Source organism: Corvus hawaiiensis, chromosome 15, assembly GCF_020740725.1.
Source record: "Corvus hawaiiensis isolate bCorHaw1 chromosome 15, bCorHaw1.pri.cur, whole genome shotgun sequence".
Taxonomy (NCBI): domain Eukaryota; kingdom Metazoa; phylum Chordata; class Aves; order Passeriformes; family Corvidae; genus Corvus; species Corvus hawaiiensis.
This window is the reverse complement of record NC_063227.1, coordinates 20,431,560-20,459,275: the sequence shown is the minus strand read 5'-3', so window position 1 is coordinate 20,459,275 and position 27,716 is coordinate 20,431,560. Positions and strand designations below refer to the sequence as shown.

Below are 27,716 nucleotides of genomic sequence, written 5' to 3'. Positions count from 1 at the left end.
AATTTTTAAAACACATTCACTCACTTCAGAACTTTCTTTGTAATTTTAATTACAGGTTTCCAGTTAAAGTAACAGATATGAATTTAAGAGTTCACACTGAAAGAACTTACAAAGTTCTTCCTGTTGCATGCATCACAGCTGAGTAGCTGCTGCCATAAAATAAATGAGAAGCCCGTGCTCTATAAAAGTGTGCTGCAGCAGTGATGCATCAGGACTTTTGTATTTATGTGACAGTAAAAGCATTTAAGTACATGAAGAGTCCTGTTGAGTTCTGTAAAAAACAATTTGCTATAAGTTGATGTACTGCTATGTACCTGACAATTCCAGTTTTAATAATAGTGATACTCCATATTTTTGCATGAAAGCTTATGGAGTTCTTAATGGGGACTAGTGAAACCATCAGGGTAGAGTATGCAATTACTGAGAGGCAGTGAGCAACTTGATGCGCATTCACTTTTGCCAGGGGTTTTGGAAATACATGTTTTTTAATAAAGTACATTTGACCTTTCTTTGGCTTCCATTTGGCATGAATTCACAGTTTCATTTCAGTTCTGAAAGTAGAGGCAATGTCTATAAACCACAACACATCATTATGCACCAGTCCAAATAGGAGGTAAGGATAGGGGAAATGATTGTTTTGTTGTATTTTATAGATGCTTGACAATACACATGTATTAATACATTTTTAACTAGAATATATACAGTAAGAGCATTCCAGGTTGAGAAATGGTCAAAACATGTTGCTGATATGCAATCTAGATATAAAATCCTGCTTCTGGTGAGTAGAATGTGTCAGACCTGGAAAACTCAAAGAGCTTTTGTCTGAGTTTCCTGTGAGCGCCTCTCTCGAGGGCTCACGGCTCGTCAGTGAGTCCTGCTGCAGCTGGAAACCCTCCTACAGCTTCCCTCGTTAGAAAAGCAACTTCCTTGGCTCAAGGAAAAATCCTTTGAAGTAATAATGATGGTGTAATGTATTGATAGAAATTTGTGTGATTCCATTATCTCCATAATGGGCATTGGTTTGGATAGAGCTTCCCCATTGTCCTTTCATCAGGAATTGGTTTGTTCAGTGCTGAATGTCAGGGTCTGATTTCTTCAAAGAGAGATGTCTGTCAGGAGGTTTGAGAATTCTGGAGTAATCATTGTTAGGCAATGTTCTTTTCTTAAGACAGCTGTAATTATAAACTTTGCACCAACTGGGTTTTTAACAGACATGATTAGAGCAAATATGTTCATTTGTTAGGTTTGAAGAATGTATTTCTATTAACTTTTAGGTAGATCTTTCATGTAGTTGCAGAAAGTGTCTCTGAGTTTCTGATGTGTTGATACCATTTTTACATAATAATGTCATACGTATTCTAAAGTACTGCATGAAGCCACTCATTTTTATTTGTGTTAAATCTCTTAATGCATGTCTGGTAATGTTTATATATATATGTTTTCATTTAGTCAGTGGAAACCAGGTAATTTGCTAATTTCTCATAAATTGTGAGGTATGTTTGATTTTTCTTTTTAATAATATAAATTATTTTGGTTTAAAGTATTTCTTAAAACATTTCATTTGGAAGTATCACTCAGGTTTTGACGATTACATTTAACACATGATTGCATTTGGTTTCCTCATCAAAAGTGGAGAACATTTAATATTTATTCATAACAAAAGTATTAGAGAAGCTGTCAATAAATTTTCTGTCATAATTGAATCATAAGATATCTAAATTGTTGATAATATGATCTGCTCGTTAAACAAAAGTGTCTGGAGAAAATGATGGATTAATTGACTGATGGCTAAGGTTTCTCTCAAATATAATGGTTTACCCAGTTTGATTTGATTTGTGTAAAATAACTTTCTCTAATAAACAATTTGCTCAGAGGCAATAGAAGAAATGAATGGTTATCAAACCAAACTTAATTAGTCTCTCCTAGATTGATATTACTTGGGGAGTCTTCGTTTTAATTGTGGAGAGCTGGATACAAAGAGTTTGGTTCATTATATTTTTCCTGTATAAACACTATTGTGTAACTACCTATGGAATATAACATGTAAATTCATTTTAATAAGTGCTTGTAAAGTGGATTAGCTAATTATGCCAGGCTAAAAATGATTCCTTTAATTATTTTACATATTTAACTAGTACTTCAATTTTATTATTGTTAGTCTGTAAACATAATTTGTATTAGCTCTGCCAAACTAATTAGAATATATAACTTAAACAGTTTTAACAGTTTCGTAATGTTCATAATGCACTCTTCTCTCAAAAATACATTCTAAAAATATTTAAATTATGAAGAAATTTTTGACATAGGAAGATTTTTATATGTGAGGAAGAATAACTTTTTCTCAAAAATACAATTTCAGAGAAGTTCATATGGTTTGAGACTCTGGAATGTTTGTCAAATGAAGGAAAACTCCTTTCTTTTCCTCAGAGATGGAGTCAAACTAAACATAAATCACTGAGTAACATAACTTTGTGGGATTTCAGACTGTTAGATTGTCCATGGATAATACAAGCCACAAATACAGTTGCATTTCACTCTTTCAAAGGTTAAGCACATACTTAATTGCATTAGTAGGTGAAAATCTGCATGTTCAGACTAAGAAGAGTTTGTCTTAAAGGCTTCCAGTTAATTTAAGGTAACCAATTTTCTCTTTTCTTTAAAAAAAAAGAATTTTCAAAACATCTGTAGAAGCTTTACAAGATTTTAATATAAAATGTACATGAGAGGGCTGTTGTTTGAAGCTGAGTAAGTGTGGAAAGCAAGACATTAGTGAAGAGTAATTTGGGTGTTCTTAATTATATTCATTCATGATTAATCTTGGGCTTATAAACCCAGAAATTAATCTGGTTTATTGTTTCTTCTCATACATGAAGTTTTCATTTTGACAATTTGTTACTTTAGTTTTCCTTGGTGTAGGGAACTACAGGTAGCTGAAAATGCAGGGAGGAAACAAGGAATATCTTTCAGTTTTGCCTGTGTACAGTTGCTGAATGTAGGTGTGTGCTGCGCCAGGGGGAGGTGCAGCTTTCTGTGCATGAATTGGTGCCGTGAGGCTGACCTGGCACATCTGGGAGTGACAGGAGCCTGCTGGACACTGGCACATTGGGCACATCTCTGGAGCAGAAACAGTATTAAGCAGAACCTTTGGCATCTCGATTAACATGTTCTCGGCAGTTCTCTGTGAGATGCGGGCGCTTTGCTTTTCGTTACCTCCCGTCTGTCGGGCCATCAAAGCACTGGGTCTGTGCAGGTGTACTGCATTCCTCACTGGAGTGACTCTCCGTGAGTCTCATGAGGGTTTGGGGAGCAAGATAGCAAGAACATATAGTAGTCTTTGGAGTATTGTAGGTTGATGAAAACAAACCTAAATAGCAAAGTCTAGCAAGTCCCTGGGCACTATTTACATATCAAACTTTTATCAGTTAAATCTCATTAAAGTCAGTGAGAGTCTCACAACTACCTTGAGGCTGAACTAGGATTCTCACTTCAGGATTTTGGGAGCTCTTGTTATGTGACACATTATGACCTGAAGTTGTGTCATGGGGAGGTTTAGACTGGCTATTAGGAAAAGGTTCTTTCCCCAGAGGAAAGCTCGGGCACTGAACAGGCTCCTCAGGGCAGTGGTCACAGCACCAGCCTGGCAGAATTCAAGAAGCATTTGGACAATGCTCTCAGGCCCATGGGGAGATTTTGGGGTGTCTGCAGGGCTGGGAGCTGGACTCAATGGTCCTTGAGGGTACCTTCCAATTCAGCATATTCTGTGATTCTGTGATCTTGTTCATGGTGACAGGAGAATTTCTCACACCCCAGGAACTACAGGGATTCTGGGCTAATTTTAGAGGTCAAGAGCTAAATCTTGCTCTTCTGCCCAGATTGATAGAATTTCCTCTTCTGGCTTTGGACAAAACTGATCATTACATTTTTTAAAAATTTAAAAAAAAAAAAAAAATTTTAATGTTCTTTAAAAGTTTTGTTTGGTTTGATTTCTTTGTCATATCAACAGCAAATATGTGCTGATTAAGCTGCACTAAATTTTGTTCCTTGTACCTGTGGGTGTCCCTCCTGCTGTGACTCAGCAGTGCAGCAGAGAGGCCACGTGGCCACCAAATCAAATCCAGATGTCAGATTCTGCTGAAAACACTGAGAGCATGAGAGCAGCTCTGTGCAGACAGGTGTTCCTGTCTGGGGTGCAGGGAGGGCATCATAAACGTCAATATTTAACACTCATCAATTTACAGATAAAATCCAGTGATCCTGAGGTAGGGATCATAACCACTATCCTGACTAATTGTGGCAAGGACATCATGGAAAAGAGTGTAGCAAGATTGTCTGGCAGTTCCAACTAAGATGTGTTGTTTTAAAGATTCTTAGCAATAGTTTCTTTTGTTTGGTAAACTGTAACGTTTTCCTCTACAAATCATTATTTCATTAGGCAGTTTTACTCATTCTGAAATAAACAAAAAACCCGAAAACCTTTGTATATAGTTTTGCCTTACAGGCAGGAAATAAGGATTCTTTGACATTTTGCAAACCTTTATGATTCAAGATTGTTAGTGATTTATAATATAGAAGAAAACAAGTATAGGGCACAGAAAAAATTTTAGTTGAATCAGAAATGCAAGGTTTGTTCTAAAGCATTTACATGTTTGTATCTGAATTTGAATATTTAAGAAATATTAAACAGTATACACATGAACATAGGAAGTGATCTTGAAATATTTAAAATGCTTAAGATAAAGCATGAAAATAATTTGTGTTAAAATTATATCAAACATTTATAATGTTTAATCTTAAAGCAAGGGTAAGCACAATTTTTAGACCAAGTTTTGAAATTGTAATACTGCAGAGATGTGTTAATGTGCTTAGCTGAGGCTGTGTGCTGTTCAGTACCATGGGCACTGTTCTGAGCTGGTGTGCTTCACTTCCCTGACTGACACATTCCCGTGGTGTGATTCCTGCTAAATCTCTGTAATCTCTATTGGCATCCAAGCACACGGTGCATGGTTAGATAGCCACGTATCGAATTCCACTACAATGTATAGCAAAATTAATGATGGTTATTTAATATTTTTTTTCTGATAGTTTCAGCTACAGAGTTTCAACACACACTTAGGAAGAGTTGTGTTGCTCATTGTGCTTCCCAAGGAGTATTTTATGGGAACAGTAAATTTCTCATTCAATACTTCATGGAACGAATGCAGAAGGGTTCTCTGCATTCTCTGTTCTCTCTGTTACAGCACTGCTGGGCTGTGGGCCTGGATAACAGTTTGTCCATGGTCTCCTGTCTGCTCGACAAACCAAACAACTTCTGCTTCATGGACCCTTCTCAAGACTCCCATCAAAGTCTTGTGGGAGCAAGGTAAAACTCAAAAAAAGAGAAGTTTGCATATAACAAACAGCTCCTAATTCCCTTGTAGTAATTTTGATTTTAAAGCCAACCAGAGAGTTATTAATTAGAAGAGTAACAACTTTGGGTTTACTGCATTTTGTGGTTTTTTTATGATCTGTGGTAGAAACTGATTGCATTTTGTTAATATTCCTAGCTTGATATTAAAGCCTATCACAGAATCACTGTCCTGGTTCCTGCCATACCTCCTGGCACCTGTCAGCACAGTGACTTTGACCTTTCCGTACACGAAGCACAGACGAAGCACAGCTCTGACAGAAGCTGGCCTTGAACTGGTTGTTCTTGCTGAGATGGGAGCTAACTTGGCTAAAAGTCGAGCACATCCATATTGCTTGTGCAAATCCACCTGCAAGACTCTTACTGTCTTCATCAATTTCTGGGCAGGTGCACAGAAAACAGTCCTAGTGGCATAGTAAAAGTGTGAATAAGTGTGAAGAAGTGGAGCTGTTTGCACTACAAACTGGGAATGCTGGGCAAGTGCCTGGTGGAGCAGCTCTCTGTGGTGGTTTAATTCCAGCCCCACACAGCAGCTCCCTTGCTCCTGGGACTGGGGAGAGAAATGGAAGGGGAACAGTGAGAAAACTTGTGGGTTGAGATAAGAACAGTTTAATGATTGAAATAACATAATAATAATTGTAACATAATAACCATTTGTAATGAAAAGTAAAATAACACAGAGAAATAAACCCCAAGAAAGACAAATGATTGAATGGGAACAACGGCTCACCCCAGTTATTCCATGGGTATAGTGTGTGCCAGTCCCCAAGCAGTGGCCTCCTGCCAACCTCCCCCCAGTTTACTACTGAGCGTGGCATCCTGTGGTCTGGAACAGCCCTTTGTTCAGCTGGGGTCTGCTGTCCTGGCTGTGTCCCCTCCCAGCTCACTGGTGAGGTGGGATGAGGAGCAGAAAAGGCCCTGACTCTGTGTAAGCACTGCTCAGAGATAAGGAAAACTTCCCTGGATTATCAACATTGCTTCCAGGGCTAATCCAAAACAGCCCATACTGGCTATTGTGAATGAAATTAACTCCATCCCACCCAAATCCAGCATACTTGAGGTGACAAGACTGAAAATTCCTTAGGTACAACATTAGAAAAGCACAAATGGCTTCAGTTTTGTCATTCAGAACACAGGCAGGATAAAGAGATCCTTTCCTCACCCTAGCACCTGTGAATCTCTCATTTATATTCATGCTTTCTAAACTAGAGCAATCTTTTCTATGTCAATTGGCAAGGTGGACCAAAACTTTAAAGGTAACCTGCTGGAATAAATTCCTTTAGTTACACCAAACCAGTGTTTACACTTGGCTGTCTTGGTATTTTATTTGAGATCTACCTTCGTGGTTTGTTCTGTAGTTACTTGCAGGCTTCCAAACCCTACAGTTTGGTTCTACACTTGATGGTTTCATGCTTTCCCTCAGGGTATGAGGGATATTTTTAAAAGGCTGAAGGAAATAGTTAGTTTTAGGATTGTACTTGATAAGTTTATGTATGAAGTAATATGGTCTGGTTGCCTGAAGCAGCAGTTACAAAAAAAGCCCTGGGCAGCCTCTGTTCTGCATTCCTCTGTTGATGTATTTATATATTCAATGGTTTAAAATACTGCATAGATAATTAGCAATAAGTTTGAGCTTGATTTAGAGGGTCCTTAGGCTGTCTTTTTGTTACCTGTATCCTGGCTTTGTATTCAGCAGCAGCTGTAAAAATAATCCTTGCTTCCTGGATGAAGTTCAGAATGAAATAAAAACAATCCTTGCAATACTTCAGTTATATAGTAAATGGCATTTGGGGGTAAATAGAGGAGACGACTGTGAGCTTTAATGGAAAAAGGATTTTTAAAAGGATTGTTTCAAACACAGTACAATAACTCTTAAGGTAAGGAAGGGGGTTAAAGATGCAAAAGTGAAAGAATGCGCTCTTACCTGTTGCCAAGTGTTTTTTCATGTATGCATTACAGCTCTTTTTTGTAATGGTCAGTATTGCCCTTGTTGTGTTCTGTTTACATGTCTGACTTCTTGTTTGGATTTTACTTGGTGATTTGGTATTAATTTTTAATGTGAAAGCACTTAGCATTAGGAGTTTGACATTTTGTCTGACCTTAATCACCAGGAGGATCATGAGAGGTTTATTCAGTGGGAAGAGAATTGTTACAGCTCCGACAGAAATGATGGGAAATAAGTAAACAGCCTTTTAAATCTTCACCAGAAATCAATAGAGTTTAAAGATGATGGACGTTGGTGTTTTTTGCTGCTTAAGGACTTCAACCTTTTACGGGAAAATATCTTCTCCGAGTGTCAGCGTTTTTTTGCCCAGCACCATGAATCACTGCTGCAAATAGAACACTCTGCATAGAGCACTTCATCATTGTTACACAGATGATGTTATAGATCTGTATTTCTCTGATACTGCAGATGGCTTATATTTTTACACATAGAGGTGTGGTGCTACTTCACAACATTGCTAACTAATGGATGGTCAGCAAAATAATTTTGTTTTTGATCATGTTTAAACTGACAAACTCCTGTTTTCTTACGATTCCGTAATTGTAAAGGCTGCTATTTAGAACTTTTTCAGTTTTACCTCTTTCCCTGTGTCTATAGAAAAAGACCTTCACTTAAGTGAGAGTTCTCAACTTTTAGTAACTGGGAATAAGAGCTGCTCTGAAGTCTTCGTGTCAGCATGCCTTCAGAGTCAGGCAGATTTTGAGCAGTAGCAGAGCAAATTGTGTACTTTGGCTTTTCATGAATGATTTATTAGATGTTAGGCTAGTACAGTAGTTAGCAATATATCCAGAAACAGCACTATTCAGACCCAAGTATTTGTACATTTGCATCATCATAAATCATGTGTTGTGCTATTTGGGGTTTTATTATACAGTATTGGATTCCATTTTAAAACAGCTAAGTATACAGTAAATTATATTCAAATATAGTAAAGTTGCTGTTAAATAGTAATTGAGAACTTGACTTTCAAGCTTTCAGTTAATTTGTTTGCATCCTTATGCAGCCATTTACTCTGAATAAAGTGAAGGGGATTTAATTTTGATTTGTAGAGAACCTTTTGTATTGAAAATAACTGTAGTGACTGTAGTTTTATGCTAATATCTAAGCATGCCACATATACTCTTAGACAAAATTGTCCCTTAAGACCTCGTGATATGAAGTGATCTTTGATTTAAGGCTGCAGTACTTTGGCTACAACTGTGTTCAATGATTATTAAACTGGAGTTATTACATAGCAGCTGATGGAATTTTTTCCGTAGTTTATCTCAATTGATTACCCGTATTGAGTACAGAGTGGCAAAAAACATTTTAAACCGTTCCTCCTCGTGCTCCTGGTGCAGCAGCCGGGCCCTGCACTGCGCTGGGCTTGGTGCTCCCCCGGGACTGCGGGGTGGAGCCGGGGTGGACTGGGATGGAGCCCCGGGATGGACGCGGGATGGAGCCCCGGGATGGACGCGGGATGGAGCCGGGATGGAACTGGGATGGAGCCCCGGGACTGCGGGATGGAGCCCCGGGATGGACGCGGGATGGAGCCCCGGGACTGCGGGATGGAGCCGGGGTGGGACTGGGATGGAGCCCCGGGAAGGAGCCGGGATGGAGCCGGGGTGGGACTGGGATGGAGCCCCGGGATGGAGCCGGGGTGGAGCCGGCGCGGAGAACGGGGCAGGAGCCCGAGGAATCTCCCTCCTGGAATCTCCCTCCTGGAATCTCCCTCCTGGAATCTCCGGGGTTCTTTACCTGCGCGGAGAGGGGGTGTGTACATACAGGCAGCGTTTGCGTTGCTCCTTATCCAGCTAAAGCATTGCAGAGCGCCCAGCTTTGAGAACAGCACCTGGAAGGGAAGGAAAATCTTCCAAATAGGACAGCTCTGTAGACATTTTCCTACCTTTCATCCACCGTGGGGATTATGATGGCAATAGGAAATCTTGCTTTCACTTAACATAAAACTAAACTAGCAGAAATGGCAGGGACATTTCAGGACACGAACCTTATTTTTTGATTACTTTAATGTCCTTAAGTACAAATAGTCCTTTTTAATACGTTGTAAGACTCAGCAATGAAGCATGGAAAAGGGAAATAAGCACATAATGCCCACTCTTTAGTTCATATTAAGTAGTTTGGTCAATCTGGTCCTAGATTTGCCACTGTTAAGTAGATAGTTTTGCTTACTTTGTAGTAGATTTTTATATATTCAGAGATTTCTTCTCTGTGATGGCAGGCCGAAGTTTTGCCTTCACTTTTCTTCCATTATTTTAGGAGGACAGACACAGATACTTGATGCTGGGTCAGAGACATTTCTTTAAGGGCCAGAACTCTGGACTTTGCAGGTTTTCCCTGGACAGCAAGCACTTTTCTTCATTTTTCAACCTTAAAGTATCGTACACTTTTGAGCATTTTAATATTTGCCACATACTAATGCTGAGTATGGATTTTCTTTAATAGTCTTTTTTTGATGATTTCATGTAGTTTTACTGAAGACAAATAAGCTTTCTATGGATCGATTAACCAGTGAATGCCACAACGGCAAGTTGTAAACTTTATTTTTTTCAATTTATTTGTTGCTTTCCTTTTTTAAACCCATTTATGGAGTTTATGTTACCTGAAAAAATGTCACCTCCTTTGGCCTGTCCCATTGCAAATGTGAAGTAACAGCTGTGTGAACGTTCACCCCCTCTGCTTGACCTTGCTTACAGCTCCTAGAGAGAGTCCTTCAAAGCAGAAGGGATGTGCAGCAGGGCTGTAGACATCTAATGGAACCTTTCCTGGCTGCCTGGGGAGCCCTGGGAATGAGGGCCGGGATGGGACAGGATCGATCGCCGTAAGTGTGTGGGGGAGGGAGGGGACAGGGCTAAAAATGCTGGGGAGGTAAAAGAGCTTTTTAAATTAAGGATGTTGCTGGCACAGGAACAAATGGATATGGCTATCAAAAACCTTTGGTTAGAAATTCAAAACATCCAGGCTCATCCAGAAAAGCCTCCCAGAGGGGGAATTATGGAGAGAAAATTATTACCAGATTTTGAAATGAAATTTCAGTGGTTTATAAAAGGATTAAGGGACATGGTTGCCTGTATTGGTAAGAAACTGTATTCGGCATCCACGAGATTCCTTCTGGATATTTTAGGTCTCTTTAGAGACTTTAACTGTTCTTTAACATGACTGAATCATGTAAAAGTCAGTTTTGCATTTCCCCTTTAAAATCTTGTATTAATATTTGTGAATCTATGAATATGGAGTATAACTAATGAGATTTCTGCCTCATTTTTCTATCTGAAAATAACCTCTAAATGACATATTGTCCATCTGGAGAGCAAAGGAAGGTAGGACTTGTGCAGAAGGGAGTGGTGTTCCTGCCGATGGCGCAGCCTTGCTGAGGTAGCTGGGAGAGCAGCTGAGGCTGCTGCTGCTCCTTTCACTGCCTGGTTTCACGTCCTGATCCCTCAGTGATTGCAGCTTGCCTAAGGAGTGCACTGCAGTCAGTACTCCAAAGAGGATTTTACTGCTCCACTGTGCTCTGTAATGTAAGTGAAGCTGATTTTGAGCAGGCTCTGGCTGCTCTGCAGTGCACGCCCTGGGTGGCTGAGGCTCTCTGTGACATTGCTGTGCTGCCTCAGTGCAGCTGGCACGGAGACAGCACCCAACAAAGCTCTCGGTGCCTCTGCAGCACTTCCCTGCTTGCTCTTTTCTGAGGTAGTGAAAGTGGGTGTGAGAGTGAGATTCTGCAGTTGCTGTAGTGCTGAGTGGGAAACTTGGTCCAGTGGTTCCCCTGCTTTGTCATTTTAGATTTTTGTTAAATTGTAACCCCCCTTCTTCTGCACTACAACTGTGTGCTGTGTGTGAGGTGTGGAAGAAGGTCTTTCTTTTGCTGATCTTCTGGATGAAATCATTGAACTGTTCATTTATGATGTAGTGCTTGTTTTATCTTCCCTTGCCTTATTAGCGGCTTGTTACAGTAATTTTCAGATGTCTTTAAAATTCACATCTCTTGTGCTTGTGTATCATTAACGAGCCTCCTTTGCTGCACATTTTGATTCAGTGTTACCGAAGAGAGGACTGAAAATGGAACCAAGTGTTGATCCTTCCTCAATGGTAATTTTGTTGGATATTTATCAGTAACTTGTTTTGGATTGACACACAATTACTGATCCCTGGATTTAATAGAATAAAAAATGTGAAGCAAAAGGCACCAGAAAGAGCAGTCTGTTCCCTGAGCGAGCGGGACCGGCGCTGTGACTCCGACACTGCCGCTCAAAGGGACAGGGTGGGTGCCAAGGGTGGTGTCAGTGCCACGTGTGGGTGCTGGAGCTGCTTCTCCTGTGTCAGGGAGCTGCTGGGATCACGCTGTACATCTTCATTAGCCAGGCAGGCACAGCAGCCTCGTGTTTCCCATGAGCTGTGGCTGGGCCATAATTAACCTTGTGAACCCGGATTTGTAACAGAATGTAAAATCAGCTTAGGGTATCAATTACAGTCACACTCCATTGATAGCTGCCAAGGAGAGCTTCTTAGGAAGAAAAAGACATTATGATTTGCTCATTTCCTCAGAAAGTAGCAAAAGATGTTACAATTCATTAAATCATAAATAATAGCTAGTCCATAGATTTAATATCACCTTATTTTGGTGCAGTACTCACAGGTCATGGGCCAGTACCATGTCTGTCATTAGAAAGGCTCACAAGTAATTTTATTATAAAACTGAATTAAGAAATGTTTTATAAAAAGAAATTAATACCCTTTAAAATGAGGGAATTTTATCAGTGTTTTGAGTTTTTAATGTAATCATTTTGATCTATGTTGCAAATGCTTAACTATTACATCTGTGGAAAACTAGTTTTACATAATTTAGGGACTTCAGAGCCCATATATTTGTTGTAACTTTTAAGCATAATCATGAATTAAAAACAGTATTTGAGATTATGATCTCTTGAGTCTATTTGCTGCTCTCAAATAAACTGAATTTATATCTTTTTAATACTAGTCAATGATAATGCTTTATAGCTACTCACTGCATTATATGCAAAGCAAATGATTATCTAGTTAGATTTAATTTTTTTATTGTTACACAGTACTGTATGAATATGTAGGGTATTTTTAAACAAACTTTTTACATTTGTTTTTCCTGTAATGTACTTCATTTGTCATAAAAATGAATGAGATTATCAGTCAAGGACTGGCTGCTTTTTCTTAGTTTGATTGCTACTGTCACTAGTGTTTTACAGATCTGGAAGGATTTCTCTTTAAGAGTAGTTTTTCATTATTATTCTATAAATACAGACAGTAATTTATCTGTCCACCCCTGCAATATCTTATGATAGAGGAAAAAAATCCTATTACATGTCTGTAATATATAGAAGATCTTTAGTATGCACTTCAATAATTCTTATTCATTCTTTTCTCTTGTTAGTATTGAAAATCTGATGTTCAAGCCTACTTAAACAAATAAACACAGAATTACTAGAATATGTCATCTTTGAAAGGCAATAAATGTTATTTTCTTGAGAAGACTTGTAACATACTTTGGGTCTTTCACACATTACTGTCTTTACCTACTGACAGTACCCACAGTCCATGCATGAGCAATCTTTTCTTAAACTTCCCTTGATCTTTTTCCTTACTTCATTTTCTGTAAGTATGGATTTGTTAACTGGTTGCAAGATACTTTGGGCATATTTTTAATTAAGGCTGTCCATCAGCAACCAAGGCAAGGGCCTTTAGGAGCCCATTTGTCCTCACAAGGAAGGAGCTTGATGAAGTTGGAGGTTTTTTACCAGCCCACAATTTAAACAGAGTCCTATTTAAAAATTACCAAACATGAACCTTGTGTAAGCGTAGTCCATCCATGGTACATGAATTCAAAATGTTACATTTCTGTCTGTATCCTCACTTGTTAAATTTGGGAAAACAAATTGTAGTTAATTCTCTTTAAAGAAATTGCTGATTCCTATGTAGAACGTAGGAAAAACACCTGAAGTATAAAATTCAAGTAACATAAATCTTTGCCTCAAAAAAAATCCAAACCAGGAAATTATTTGTGTTTTCAACAGGGTTTAATGTTGTCTATTTCCAACCTCAGCGATTGGCAGAAGCTCCCTGCCCACTCTGAGTGGTTTTTTCTGATGGTAGCTTTGGCCTCTCTGTTGTTCAGAAGGGCAGCACGGTTTGCACAAGGTGTGACAGGATTTTGTGTGCAAGCACAGGAATGTGCTGAGCTCTGAGGAGATCAGTATTTGTTAGTTTGGGTTTTATGTGTCTGGCACGAATTCTCGAGGGCTGTATGCAAGCACTGACAGAGGATTGCCATCACAAATTACAAGGGCAACAAAAGGCACCCAAATTAAATTCTGAATCTTTTAAACCAACTCAAAAATATTGTATTACCTGTAGAATTTCTTTCTCTGTCATTCCTTTCTGTCTTCTTCTGTCCTTCTGCTGAACAAATGACTTTGTAATATATTTGTTAAAAGATTCTGAAGAGCTGCTTGAATCAAAGTATAAGGTGCAGTGTTAATTATCCCCCTCAAACGCATTTGTATGTAGGTGATAACTGGATTACACAAACAAAACCCTTCCAGTTTCTTTTTTACCTTGTTCAGAGACAAGCTCAGAATCTTGGATAACAGGATTCCTTAATGTGGGTTTGGGTTTTTCCCCCCTCACATCTTAATTAGGAAAGGGAAAGTATAAGTGTATAAAATACACTTCCATAGGCTTCCATATCTGAGCAGTATTTTCTGGATCGTGCTTCTGCAACAATATTTAAGATACATTAATGGAAAAGCACATTGGCCTACTCCTTGGAAACAATGAGCATTATTAATGCCATGGAAAACAGCAGAACCTGAAAATCAGATTCCTTGATAATAGGATTTCTTCTCTTGCATTTGGAATCTAAAAAGTTCCTTAATTCTCAGGTTTATCATTTCACACTCTTAAAGTTCATTTCTTCGCTCAATCTGAGGGTGATTTATGGTTGCTCTGTTATAGATGAAGTAGTTTCATCTTTCAACCTCATTGCATTTTCTCTAGCATTTCTATCACTTAAGACCTCGATTCTCAAAATAAAGGTGAGAGAAGATGAATGTGTGTATGGAAGAACCCTCAACTGGACCCACCCCCAAGTATCTAAAACTTTGCAGTTCTCAAAGTTTAATGAATGTTTACTGTGCTCAGCAGAGCAAATCTGAAAGGTCAGATGAAAACCAGTGGTATTATTCCACTGAGTTTCATCACTGTGCCACTACTGGTATTATAGAAAACCAAAAAAGCCAAAAAACCTAAAAATCCTCAGGTCCAGAAATTTTTGACGGATGCTGTGGTTTTGTGCTGTGTAAAGAAATCTGAATTGACCTACTGATCAAAAGTGGTATTATCTGATTAAAGGGAAAGGGAAAAAACCCAGCCTTAAACTCTAAAGCAACTACTCCAGTCAGTATTAACTCTCCACCTGTAATTCCGTGTGGCCAAGGGCTCTGTGCACTGCTCCTGGATGGTCCTGCACTGGGGGTTGCACTGTCCCTGCAGAATGGTGCCACCCAGTACAGAACTGTGAACAGGGATCTTTGTGTGGGCATTTCCTTTATTTGCTCCTTCACAACAGACTTATTAATCCTCAGTCATCATTTTTGAGATGCTTGAAGTAGGTTTACTGGTTTGGTTAAAAAAACTGTGTTCTGTTGTAGAAGATAATGTAGAAAAATCACGTGAGAGAGTTCTGTGAGTTGTCCCCTTCTGGCTGGGCCACCAGTTTCACTGTGCACTGAAAGGGACATACACCCAGCATCACCTAAACAGAACTTAGTATAACCTTGGAGTGTTGGGGAGTCCAGTCAGTTCTGGAAATCAGAGAAAACTCCATCACTGAGAAGATGCAGCTCCTCTCTTCACAGGCTCTGCCTAATATAGACTTTTGTTATAGGCATATCTTCAAAGCTGTACAGGAGGACTTAAAAATATTTTCATCCTGCTCTGATTCTGCTCTCAAAGCTAAGGGGTACAACGTGCAGGATGGCAGAAGTTCTGATTGCCCCCTGTTGGCATCCCCCATGCCAGGGTTTGAGGTCCAAGGTGTGCCCCCATACCCAGCAGGGCCCTCCCAGCTGGGAAAGCATCTCTCCTGATCTGCAGTTGGGGCTGTGACTGCATTACATCTGCCTATCATCCTGAGTAAATGAGAAGGGAAGGTCCTGAAACATATTTTAACTCAGAGATACTCAGCTATAAACGGCCCAATGCACTGTGTATTTACTTTTTTTCTAGTGAATTTTGGGACTGCTTTACAATATTCTTTAGCTGTCCCCTGGTCTGGATGATGGCTTCAGTGGATGTGTGTATTATCCAGTACTAAACACACACACATTCCCAGTGATGTACAGGAGCAGCAGTGTTTTGTAAAGCCGAGGGTGCTTTTGCTCTCCTCAGGTGGTTGGCACACATGGGGATGGACACAGGCAAGCCTGGCACGCCTGCCTGCCTGCCTGCCTGCCTGGGCTATTCTAGCGTGGCTTGTTTGAGTCTGCGTGTTCCTTTAAAGATTCCAAGACTCAAATATGTTCAAATAAAATGAGTGTAAAAGCAGTGGGTGGCTGTGTAAGCAGGAGACAATGTGCTGGGTTTAGTTTGTTGCAGGCAGAAGGCAGGGATGTGCCAGAGCCCATCTCAGCCCGTTACTGTGGGCGCAGCCTGCCTGTGCGAGTGCTCTGCCCTGCTCCGGGGGATGCTGAGAGCAGCGCTCTGCTGGTGCTAGCCAGGGGCCGCGGTTTCCTTGCTGCCCGCACGCACTGAGCTCAGAGCCGAGCCCAGGAAAGCTGGGATAATGAGCGGAGCAGTGCAGGGAGGTGATTGATGATCCCTGGTTCTGACAGCTCGAGTGCCGAGATTCCCAGGGTATCCGAGCGCGGCATTAGCATGCTGACAGCTCAGCATTTAGGACATTATGGTAATTTATCCTGCATATGCTGTCACCTGCACTGTCAGAGTTTCTTTTTAATGATGGTATAACTATTTTGTTTGTTTGTACTGCATTCTTTTCATTTGGCTAATGTCTCCTCATTAGATTGCACCTAGTAAATGAGAGTAATTAAGTGTTTCCTATAGCTCAGATGCAATGATTAAGTTGCAGAGTTGGTGCTGATTATGTTTTGTCATTTATCTCTATTAATCTGAGAATAATCCAGATGATAAATACATGTAATTTTTTTAGCTAATGTTCAATAGATGAAATTTATAGCTTCTCAATGGAGCCAAACAATAAGTGTGCATTTATATATGAATAGGAAGTTATTGTACTTGTATTTCTGTTAAATAAACATAACATTATCTGTGCAACTAAGAAAAAAAAGTGGAAAATCTACTGAATGTAGAGATTCTCACTTTTTAAAAATGCATTTGTGTATGGAAAACTAGTTTCATAATTCACAGTTCAGTGACTCTCTTTATTCTGCTTTCTCAAATATCTACAGAGATTCCTGTGGTGATATTTCTGAGGATTTTTTTCCTGCAGTTATTGTCTGTATATGTTACTATTAATTCTAGAATACAAATTGCATCTCTAGTGCTGAAATGTAATTTTCACGTAAAGACTTCCAAATTACTCAGTTTAACACCAAAAAATCCCCACTAATACATCAAATTAAGTGCCTCACAGCAATTTGTAAATCTTTATCTAACTTTCAAGCTGTAGATAGACATTGAAAAAATAGCTTGAGCTATTTTTTCAACACAAAGTAGCAATAATTAATTTTGATACAAATAATAATGGCAGCACTAGGAGCACCCTGTTATTTGATGATGTTCCTTTGTTTTCCTGGCTCTGTGAGCTTCCTAGCACATCACACTGTGATGTGCTATTTCTAAACATACTTACTATTTCTAGATATAAAATTTACTATTTCTAAATATATGCCTTGAAAAAGTCAGACATCCTAGCCCCATAACTGTGTGGGGTTTATACACCAAAATTCTGATTGGCTTCAAAAGTAGCAGCTTTTGTGTGTCCCCAGTTAAATAAACTGCTTTAAAATGTAGCACTGGCAGTTGGAGTAGCTGTTGAGGGATGGACCCTAAGCTAGTTTGAGGTTTCTGTTAAATGTGTGTAAATAAATGAGCTGGACAATTTTTCAGGCGTGCCTCCTGCCTGGTATTCCCAGCGTGGGAATGTTGTCTCTGCAGTGCCTGTGTGTCCCTGTGGTGTCAGAGGCGATGCTGTGCCGAGTGTCTCTGGCTGCCCCGCGGCTGCTCCGGTCGCCCTTTGCTGCAGCACCGCTCACCGAGGGCTGGGTTACAGCGAGGTTCCCAAACACACACCTTGCTTTGGAACAGTTCCTCGGAGTTGGGCCACTGTTTTTCCCTCCGTGTTTTTCACTGAACAGCTCCTGGCCCTCTCTGGGGGAGTATCTCCCTGGACAGTGCTGTGCAGAGTTTCATTCTGGTTCCTTGAGCTCGGAACCACCCCAAAGCCCCGGCCTGGCTGGTGCCTTGGGGTGCTCGGGACACTGCCCATGGCCATGGCCAGTCCCCTCCAGGCCCGGCCACCTCTGCTCTTCAGGAGCTGAATCCCAGAGCCTGGGCTTTGTCCAGAGGGACTCTGTGATGCCGTGAAGACTGGTCAATAAAATCACTCAGATTTGTCATTCGTCCCTATTTTCAGGTGCTCCCACCCTCACCAGTTGAAAAGGGGGAGACAGTGGGTTTGAGCAACAGGGGAGCAGTGAGCCCAGGGGAAGGTGGACATGGAAAGCTGTGGTGAGATTGGGCATGGTGTGGTGAAGACAGGTGAAACATACTGGGCAGGAGAGCTTGGCATGGCCCAGCCATAGCCCACAAATTTAAGGGTTTTTTCAGTTTGTGCACATTTGTTAGGTTGGCTGAGATTTTTCTGATACATCTTCTAGATGAGTACGCAATTATTTAAGGTTCAATTTTCATTTTTTAATACATAAAATCACATTATTGAGGCAACTCAGTAAACTTCTAGCTTGAAATATATGTTAATCAGGTCAAATTGTTGTTCATTAGAATTTATTTGCTTCCTAAGAGCATCAGTTTCAGGGCATCAGCATTCTTTCTGGAAAAGCAAATACTCTGTTCTGTTTATGTGGGTCAGTCCTAGAGTAGCTGCTTAATATCCCATGTCTGGAATTCAGTTGTCTTTTCTCTTGGGTGGGTCAGGAAGGCAGTTGAAGCAGGCAGTGATGGCTGCTGGGCTTTCATTTCTTTGTGACTGGTAAATGAAACACATGCAGCCTCACCAAACTACATGACTAATGACAACCTCCAGTGGCTCCTGCAATCAAAGATTAATTTGCTTTATCAAGTTTAAAGAATAGTAGGTGATAAATCATGTCAGAAAGAAATAATCAGTGGCAGGCTGATGTTCTTTTGCACAGTGGAGGACAGGTGCAATAGAGGATTCATCTGCCATAGACTGTTAATTTTTTTCTCATGCTGATGTGTTAATTTTTATTTAGTTGATTTTTAAGTCAAATGGGATGCACTGTCAACTAATATTTTTACCTAAAATACATAGTATTGGCTCTTCTCTCTAAAATTAAACATGTTCAGAGTCTATCACTTGCCATCAAAATATTTTCTACTTAATTCCTTTAATAATTGATGGATATATTTCACTCCCATTGGGTTTGCTGTCTTGGAGCACAGCTTAATGTGGACAGGAATAAAAATATGCTGTATGTACCTAGTGCATACATAACATATTTCTTTTCCCTGCTGTTGATTGTTGTTCAGCCAGATCTCCTCTCCTGTTCTCTCTGTGGGAGAAGGCTGATGTTAGTCCCAGCAGCTACCCTGGTGCTGCAGTTGTTCTGGGTGCTGGCCCCTCCAGGTCTGGGCAGTTGAGGTTTGACCCGTGCAGGACTTGCTGCCACCTCCTCCCGTCTGCTGGTGGCACAGCACAGGAGGGATCAGCGTGGAGCAGGAGGAAATCAGTTCTCCCTTCCTCTCACTTAATGAAGCCATTCAGAGACTGCAGCTCTGTCACTTCTGCAATTACTGAATATAACCATCCCAATAAAATCTGCAGTTAAAAAAACAGCATTGTGGTATGCCATGGCATAGCATGATACTGACTGACCTGCATTTACTGTGAATCCTGGTGTACACAGAGCAAGGGCTGCAGCTGTTTGCTTTTCAGGGAAAATCCTGTGCTGACTTAGCTCTCCAGCTGCAGTTGATTGTTGACCGTTTTCAGTCTGTATTTCAGTTAAACCATAACATATACCATATACCATAAACCATAACAATAACATATTTGGCAACGTCTTCTGTGTGTAAGAGAGTTTTAGTAATAGAATAATGCAGATTCTGTAAACTTCAGTCCTGCCTAGCAATGCGTGTAATTTCATACCAATATGTGAGCCCTCTAGTGGCATTCCGAGCGCTGGAAGTGTGACTGGCAGGGTGCGGGGTGTGCAGCGTATGGGGTGTACAGGGTGTGCAGGGTGTGGAGGGTTCAGGGTGTGCAGGGTTCAGGGTGTGCAGGGTACAGGGTGTGCAGTGTACAGGGTGTGCGGGGTGTGCAGGGTTCAGGGTGTGCAGGGTACAGGGGGTTCAGGGTGTGCAGGGTGTGCAGGGTGTGCAGGGTGTGCAGGGTTCAGGGTGTGCAGGGTACAGGGTGTGCGGGGTGTGCAGGGTACAGGGGGTTCAGGGTGTGCAGGGTGTGCAGGGTTCAGGGTGTGCAGAGTACAGGGTGTGCAGGGTGTGCAGGGTGTGCAGGGTGTACAGGGTGTGCAGGGTGTGCAGGGTACGGGGTGTGCAGGGTGTGCAGTGTGCAGGGTACAGGGTGTGCAGGGTACGGGGTGTGCAGGGTGTGCAGTGTGCAGGGTACAGGGTGTGCAGAGTACAGGGTGTGCAGGGTGTGCAGAGTACAGGGGGTTCAGGGTGTGCAGGGTACAGGGTGTGCAGGGTACAGGGGGTTCAGGGTGTGCAGAGTACAGGGTGTGCAGGGTGTGCAGAGTGTGCAGGGTACAGGGTGTGCAGAGTACAGGGTGTGCAGGGTGTGCAGGGTACAGGGGGTTCAGGGTGTGCAGGGTACAGGGTGTGCAGGGTGTGCAGGGTACAGGGGGTTCAGGGTGTGCAGAGTACAGGGTGTGCAGGGTGTGCAGAGTGTGCAGGGTTCAGGGTGTGCAGAGTACAGGGTGTGCAGGGTGTGCAGGGTACAGGGGGTTCAGGGTGTGCAGGGTACAGGGTGTGCAGGGTGTGCAGGGTACAGGGGGTTCAGGGTGTGCAGAGTACAGGGTGTGCAGGGTGTGCAGAGTGTGCAGGGTACAGGGTGTGCAGAGTACAGGGTGTGCAGGGTTCAGGGTGTGCAGGGTTCAGGGTGTGCAGGGTGTGCAGAGTACAGGGGGTTCAGGGTGTGCAGGGTTCAGGGTGTGCAGGGTGTGCAGGGTACAGGGTGTGCAGGGTGTGCAGGGTTCAGGGTGTGCAGGGTGTGCAGGGTACAGGGGGTTCAGGGTGTGCAGGGTACAGGGTGTGCAGGGTACAGGGTGTGCAGGGTACGGGGTGTGCAGGGTACAGGGGGTTCAGGGTGTGCAGAGTACAGGGTGTGCAGGGTGTGCAGGGTACAGGGGGTTCAGGGTGTGCAGGGTACAGGGTGTGCAGGGTGTGCAGGGTTCAGGGTGTGCAGGGTGTGCAGGGTACAGGGTGTGCAGGGTGTGCAGAGAGCCCTCGGAGAGCTGGGCATGCACACAGGGCAGCAGTGCCCGCCTGGGACAGCACAAGCCCAGCTGCTGCCACAGCTTCGGGGAACCAAGGGACTTCCCGGGAAGCCTTTAATGCTGAGGGAGTTGCATTTTGCAAGGAGAAAAATGGTAAAACTAACCAGCTCCTGTAGCTGGCTCTTGCACATGCAGTAAATGGGCTTCCCAGGACCCATCTACCCCAGTTGATCATACTTAGATCAGCAAAGGCAACACTTACGGTTCATATATTAGAAGCTACATTGCATAAAGATTAAAATATTTTTAAAACCCTTTTCTTTTGAAACAAAAGAAAAAATTTTTCAGGGAGGATCACCTTGACAAAAGTAGATCTTAAGTAAGCCATTAGCAATTTAGTGTAGCTGCCAGGTGTCCACAGGCAGTTCTGTTAAATGTGATTTTTTGGAATGTTGGAGTCACAAACCCACCCTCCTGCTGCACACTGAATTTGGGCCATTGGCCTGTTGGTGCAAACACCGAGCAGTGAGAGGAAAGGAGTGTGACGGGTTCTGTGTCCCATCAGCGGGTCTGTCATTCCCCTGGACCATTTCTGGTTTGTACCTGCAGGCTGGCCTGCACGCTGGCCTCAGAGACTGACTGATGCTGAATCCTTAGCCCTGCTAAAGCAGGATCGTGCAGGGAGTCCTGAAGGTACAGCTGTTTAAAAACTGGCCGCCCTCTCTTTCTATTTAATTTTGTTCTTAGTAATGCAGATTTCTGAAATGATACAGCAATGCTGCTCTGGTGGGTTTGTACCATTCTGCTGGTGCTAGAAAGCTGAAAATACAGGTTAATCCCACAGTAAAACCTGTCTACTCATCAGTCTGCATTTAAGGTGGGGGGGAGAAGCAAACCACATTTTACTTATTTGTATGTAATCTTCAATTACTAAAAAATCCGTATTTACCTTTTTTCTGGCTTCCAATCTTTAACATAAAAGTTAATCATAACACATGAATTAGTGATTAAAATAATTCTCAGAGAAAAAAATTAAATTAGAATTCAATTTGAGTTAACATGAATGATTTAAATTTAAAACTTACAACAGTTAAAACAGAACTCCCTTAAACTAAGCGTTAAAAGGAAAGATAAGCGTATCACTGAGCCAGGCTGTGTGTCCTGAGTGCTGAGCAGGGAGGAGATCAGCTCCCCAACCCATTGGGGATGCTCTATCCCACACTACTCCTTGTCTCTGAGCACCCTGCTGGCTCATTTAAAAGCCATTCAGATGTCCAGGTAAAAAATGCCTATAAAGCCATCCTAAATTACATTGTGATGCTGATGGAAGGAAGAGAGAGTACTTAGAGATGCTTCTTAAAAAAGCACAGTCCTCTCGGAGCCGAAATCACACATCAGCTGTACCTGTGGAGTGTCTCATGAGTGCTGCTCATTCCCACCTCTTCCTATGCCAGAGCTTAGTGTCCTCTCAGACTCCAGGGTTTAGAGTGTGATGCAAACTGGGGCTGGAGATCATCAGCCTGGAACTGAGATCGTTACAGCCGGGCCTGTTTTATTGTGATGTTACTCTTGCGTAAGTCGTGGCTCATTCTTAGTGCTGTGATGGCTCTGGGAATAGATTTGGGGAAAGAGGGGAGAAGAGTCTGTGTTTGTCTATTTTGGGCCAAAAAAGAAAAATATCCCCCTCTCAATTTTAATCTAAAATTCTGTAGCTAAATTAAGATATTTCATAACTTTCCTTCAGCAGTCTTTAGGAATACAACCCATCATAGCAGCACTTTCACCCCGGAAAAATATCTGTAGCTGTCTTCAAGTTGATAACAGATGAGTGAAGATAGGTAATAAATAATAATATGAAAAGTCTTCTTGTTAGAACATATTTTGCCAAAAGCACTGAATATGAAGTTGGGTGAGAGAAAGGAGAAACCTTCTCTGAGTATTACTGACATACTTTATGATGACTTAGTGGAACACCTTGTGGCCAACTGCACTTCTGTTCACTGGTGTTCTAAAGCTGTCACACCTCTGTTTCTCTCACACAACAAAGTCAAGAACTAATTCATTGTTAATTGTTGCATGTTCCTTTTTATAGTATCCAGAGACGCCCCAAGAGCCACATGGCTTCCTTAGCTTCTTATGTGCTCAAAAAATGATAGAGTCACAACCTTAATATTTAAAGCAGTACGGCTTGGGTTCATCTGTGGAGTGCTTGAACTTAGGAAGGCTTGGGGTTTTTTCCACTTATGAAAAAAGGTGTATTTTATTTAAAACAAAAATGAAAATAAACATTTTCTTCAGAGCATCTGGTTCAGGTTTGTGTCAGACTTTGCCAGTGTGTGGTGAAACAGGGTGTGGTTTTCATACCTAATTGAATTAGTAGAAGGCAGAACAACTGGTGCATCTCTGTGCATCTGCACAGGAAGGAGCAGTGATAAGCTGTCTCACCCAGGCAGTATGCAGGCTGGGGCAGTGGAGACTGTTATCTTGTCTATAACCATTTTCCATATCCTGAAATCAAATTTGCAGAACAAACAGCATTTGGGCTATGCTTCATATTTCATTAGATACACGCATCCTCACAGAATTATTTTTATCAGACTATGCAGAGGTCTTTCAGACATTTGCTTTTGTGTGCTTATAGAGTAATCAAAAATGTTAGTAATGTCCTGATACGGATCTGTTTCACTTACAGGAATATATTTTTAAAGTACACTTAAATGCACTTTTCAGACTTAAATGCACTTTTGTTAAACATTGCAGGATGGCAAACTTGCCCTTCTTTTGAAGCAAGGAGGGGAAAAATACCCCAAGTATTTCAGTGTTGTGTTTCACACAGGTTTCATCTGTATCATCTTTGTTGGAAGAGTTGGTAGTTGGCATCAATTTGGATCAAAAGAACTGCAGTTAGGAAGGCCATGAGGAAGGTTCCATATTATTTCTCCAGAGCATTCTCACTACTGATGAGTTGTTTCTTGAGGCATGTAGCTCTATTGAGAAAGACGTCTTCTGGGAACAAAAGTTTTATTTCAGAAGCAGGGTTTTATATCAATTTAAGTATTAAATGATTTGTATAGGTATCATCTACACAGTAATGTGGCTGATCACAAGATACATAAAAGCTTTACTATGTAAGTCAATATAAAATCATATTATTTTAGGTTTTATAAGAATGTGCACAGAATCTGATTATTTAAGTAACATTAATAGAGTATCCTTGAATGAACTCTTAACAGCACAAGTCCATTCCAGTTTATGCATTTTCTTGAATAACCAATTTCTGCTGAATAACAGTAATTGTTATTTAGATATTAATGTAATCACCTCAATATATGTGCTAAACTATGTGAACTAAAAATTTAGTTTTGCGATATCTCAGAAGATAAGGGTGAGCCAGCAGCACCCTTCCAGCTCACTGGGCTTCTGAGGTGCTGCAGATTCTTCAGCTGTTGAGAGCAGCTGTGTCTGATGGCATCTGTCATCTTTGCATAGATGAGATTATCGTGTTTGCTAAAAAGGACAGCAAAACCGACCAAAGTCTTGCTCTGTGCATTATTAAAGACTGTTACTATCAGTCATGCTGTGAAAAGAGGGCACTACCTGAGGCCTGGGTGCACCTGCAGACGCTGTGGCCGCGCTGCCCCGCGAGTCCTGCAGGAGCCGAGGGGTGCAGGACCCTGGGCTGCCGTGGCTGCCGTGGGCTGGGGCACTTGGAGCTCCTGTCTGGCTCCTCAGCATCAGCCACCTTGTCCTTTCCGGTGTTCACTGCTGTGCCTCATTCAGCTGTGGGGTGAGAGAGCCTTTATTTACTGTGCCCTGCGTTTCTCTCTCTTAGCCAGGTGACAGTCTGTGTTTCTCCTGACAGAGCCAAGGCAGGCTGTGTTTTTCTGTGCACAGCTTCAGGGTGTCACCCCTTTGCTTCTGACTTTAACCTCAAAGGCTGCAGTCTGAAGCTTCCCATGTGTTACTGAGAATAATCACTGATCAAGATTCTTGACCAATTTTGATTGATTGGTTTCATTAGTTTTTATTACTTTTGTAAGCTTTTCGATAAATACTCACGTAACTATAATTCTGCTCCCTGCTGGTGATCCAGAGTTGGATCAATTGCTGTGTTATCTGTATAGCATATTTGTGTTTGGAATTTCTTGACTTACAGTATACTCTGTCAAATTTTGGCTATATTTTTAATTGCTTAATTTCAGCAAAAGCTTGAGATTTACAACTTTCTCTTCAAATTATACCTCTCAAATACTTTGTGTGCTCATAGGTCAGACCAGTCCATTCCTTTTTCCTAAGCTCTTGCTTAATTTCAGTGTCCTGTGTTTTAGCTTAAATTCTTGGGTGAAATTCGGAGCTCATGAATTTTCAGTGTCTGAGTATCACTATGTGTTTTTATATTTAAAAATATCTGTAACTCCTCTTGAACCAAAGTGTTGTTTTTAAGGGTCTGTCCTGTTAAATTCCCTTTTCACTCTGCAGCACTTTGAGGGCTCCTGTTCCTCAAAGGACCCTCCTGGTACAGACACACCAGGCTTCATTCACTCGTTATTCTCTACCATCTTAAAATTGCACCAATATTTCATCCCCACAAGTAGACAGACTAACCTGAATTAGGAAACCATAGGCTCTGCTTTGTTTGTTGTCCTGGCCACCTGGTTTGTTAAATCTTGCTTTTGTCTGCTTTAGATAAGGAATGTCTTTGTCTTGGTGTTTTAGCCACTGATGCAAAATACAAGAAAACACATATTATCAAAGTAAACCTGGGGTTAAAGGAGTAGAAAAGTGTCTGGAAACTATTTCCCATCTCATTTTGCATCAAGCAGTGCTTGGCCAGAGTGAGAGATGTGCCCCACAAGGCATCTCAGTTCAGTGATGGATAGTTGTGAGGGTGCTGAGCTGTGGGAGGAATTCCTGGTCCTGCCATCTCCTGCTAACATGTCAGGGGTGTTGTCTTAACAGGGAGCAGCAATGTCTCAAACGTTTTTATGAGTAGGGAGTTAAGATTTGTTTTCATGCTCAATTAAAAAACTGCCATTTTGGAACTACAGAGGGAAAGTTGTGTGAGCAAAGGAAACCAAAGCTTCAGAAGCTGTAAAAATCATTGTGAGTGGAGGAAATAATATTACAACTACACATCTGAATTTTATACACATGGCACTATAGACACAATTAAAATGAATGCAATGCTTAGTTTAATGATTTATGAGACAATGAAATTTTAAGGAACAAATTTATGGAAATAGTTGAGCACATCAGCCTAAAAATAATGCAGATGGAAAGGCAAAGACAGTGCACCTCGGTGCTCTGTGCCATCAGCTGTGAGGGCTGAGCTGGCCATGGAGCAAAAACATTTAAGAGCAGTTCAATGAGCTTAATAGATACATCTAATTGAAAGCATTTCTTGGAGGGATGCGTGATGAAATGAAACTGCAGGTGTTTTTTTGTTTTAAATCTGTTTTAACAAAGAAAGGCTTTCCTAAAGCTCTGATACTTTGTTTAATTAAAAATACAAATCGTGGTTTGCATGGTATGTGCTGGAGAATTATTGTTTTATATTACAGTAATATGTTGCAATTATTATTGAAAACCTTATTTAATTTTTAGATTCAGGTGTAAATCAGTGTTATTGTGCAATAATTGAAAAATGGTGCTCATCTTTTTTTCCTGAAGGTATCTTGAAGGGCATTAATTAAAAATGCGATTTATTTTAAAAATACTTTCACCTGAACTGCTGGTGCAAATTTTATGTTTAGTTATGTAAATCTGTAGGAAAGCCTTAAAAAGTTACCTTTTGTTTAATCTCACACGGAGGCCCTGGTTCATGCTTGTCTGTTTAATAAAGGGTCAGATTTTATTTATGTAGTTAAGTAGAACATAAATGTAGACACTTCACACGATGTACCATGTAAATGTAAGCCTTTGTAGTTACAAGTTTTTGTAGCTGGAGAATTGTTTTAAAAGGCATGTAATTTATTAGCTATCAGTAGCTGCTTTATTGCCTTGCCGCGCTGCAGTAATAAATAAAAGAAAGTGAGCTGATTTTACAAATGGCACACAAGGTGCACATTTTGTGAAAAAAGTCTTTTTTTAAAGAATTGGCATTAAATCCTTTTTTGTGATGACAAAGAGGCTAAGAGTGCAAACTGTATTTTCTGTTTATCGAAAACAGAGTCTCTTTTTCTCGAGGGCATTTTTTCCTATGATCATCAAGGGATTTCAAAAGCAATAAAGTGTGGAATCATTGTTCGACTTGAACAGTATTAAAACTTAGGTTTTAATTTCAGTGAAGTAATAAGATTTGAACCTGTCTCACATTACAGCACTGTAAGGCATTTAGCAATTGTATTTTAAAGGAGGTTTTTAAAATGCAGCTCACTTGAAAGCTAACTGTCTATCGAGTAATTAATAGTTTCTCCTCAGCACAGGCTGTTCTGAATCATACTAAGAAATCTTGGGTTTGTTAATAACAAATTAAGATAATTGTAAGGAAGTTAATTCCTAATTAGTTTAAACCTACAATCTTTTTTGCCCCTTTCTGAGATGGATTTTCAAATGAAGACAAAAAAATAGAGACTGAAGTTTTCAGCATGGTTTTCACCATAGAATTAAAAAGGAATTATCCATGTTTACCTGTACATTT

At 41.0% G+C, this 27,716-nt stretch overlaps 1 long non-coding RNA gene across 7 annotated transcripts in view; it reads left to right on the top strand.

Annotated features, from left to right (window-relative positions):
* LOC125333549 overlaps positions 1-27,716 on the top strand; it is a 135,278-nt gene that overhangs the window by 33,932 nt on the left and 73,630 nt on the right. For 3 of the 7 annotated variants that reach the window (XR_007206907.1, XR_007206905.1, XR_007206909.1), the window contains one exon: positions 5,238-8,646. The exons of 2 other annotated variants lie outside the window; for them this stretch is intronic. This is a non-coding gene — a long non-coding RNA (uncharacterized LOC125333549). Of the gene's footprint in view, positions 1-5,237; positions 8,647-27,716 lie in introns of those variants that run through there. 2 more of the 7 variants (XR_007206906.1, XR_007206908.1) reach the window with 2 other exon arrangements.